Raw genomic sequence first — 1,549 nt, 5'->3', positions numbered from 1 at the left:
AAAAAAAAAATCAAAACAACCCCAACATTTTGGCTGCAGGAAAACAAATTGATTGACTGCTACTTTGGTACCAACATGGTTTTTTATGTGTTGAATAAGTGACATTAACCCTCTAGCATTCACACCAGTTAAAGGAATAGTTTAACATTTTGTGAAGTTGCAAAGATTGATACCTCTCTAATGTCGGTGAATAAAGTACAAAGCTAGTACTTTATTCACCGACATTAGAGTAGCGATTAGCTTAGCTTAGCATAAATACTGGAAGCAGAGGGAAACAGATAGCCTGGTTCTCTATAATGTACATTTATGTTTATGTACAGATGAAACAAATTCAACACAACATGTAAAGTAGTGAGATTTAGGCAGAGTCAGGGCCAGCTGTCTCCCTCTGCTTCCAGTCTTTATGCTAAACTAGGCTAAGCACCATACTCCATACTCCATTCTGCTACTTTACTTGGTCAAACACAGATCATAAAATTACAGTTTTGCCCAGTACATGAACAAAGTCTTCAGAGTACCTGCTCTGAATAACCAAAATATAAGCAAAGTGACCTTAAATTTTTACACTTTAAGAATATATAAAGTGCTATTCACCAGAAAAGGATGTGTCAATGTGTAAATTTCTTTCTATGCCCATATAGCAGTGTATGGGAATGTCAACTTTAGAGTAGTTTGCATGGGAAAACACCACTTTAGTCCAAATCTGTGGTTAACAACCCCTGTTATACCCCATTAGGTTTTGGTGGCTTGACAACAACCTCAAACACATTCTTTACTTCCAGTACATTCAACTAGGCAAGACTTTAAACTCAATAGTGGATTTGTTTTTATTCCTATTAACCCTAATCATCTAGGGTAAGTTTTTTTTTTCTGGTAAAAACTTATTCTGTACTTGTTATTTGTATATGGACTAACAGAGGGGAAGGTCTGTTGTATTTGGGTCTTATACAAGAAAAGACCTATCAACATTAGTTACAGTATGAGATCCATGTGTTGTATGAAGGCCACAACAATATAATAGTCTGTAATATAGTCTGCGGCATCAGTTCTTGGTTCATTTCTTGTGGCCATGTTATTTCATCAGGGGAATGCCTCCTTTCAAACCCCATCTCCAGTTCAATTTGTAGCATTTCTTCATAAAGTTATCCATTGTCTTAGACAATCCCATACAAATGGATTATTGCGTCTCCAGTCACAATGGATGACATTACATCAGTTCATATCAGATTCTTTAGTGTCTTTGTACTGGACATGTCACCTCTAGTCTTTGTTTCTGTCCATCTCTCTACTGCCTCTTGGACTCAGCAGCAGGCGTCACGGTCTGCTGCTGGGTGTTGAGTCGGTATTGGGGGTACGGCAACCCTGGAGGTCCAGGGGTTCCTGGTGGTCCAGGTGGCCCTGCTGGCCCTGGTTTTCCCCTTGGTCCTGTTGGCCCAATGATGCCCGGTAGCCCTGCCTGACCCATGATCCCTGGAGGCCCTGAAGGTCCTGGGAGTCCATCTTTACCGGAGGGGCCCATGTCACCTTTCTGGCCCCTCTCACCACGTGG

The sequence above is a fragment of the Seriola lalandi genome, unplaced genomic scaffold (genome assembly GCF_002814215.2).
Source record: "Seriola lalandi dorsalis isolate HSWRI2012SDOR001 ecotype SW California unplaced genomic scaffold, Sedor1 jcf7180002054544, whole genome shotgun sequence".
Lineage (NCBI taxonomy): Eukaryota > Metazoa > Chordata > Actinopteri > Carangiformes > Carangidae > Seriola > Seriola lalandi.
The sequence above is the reverse complement of the archived record's forward strand: the minus strand, read 5'-3'. Positions refer to the sequence as shown.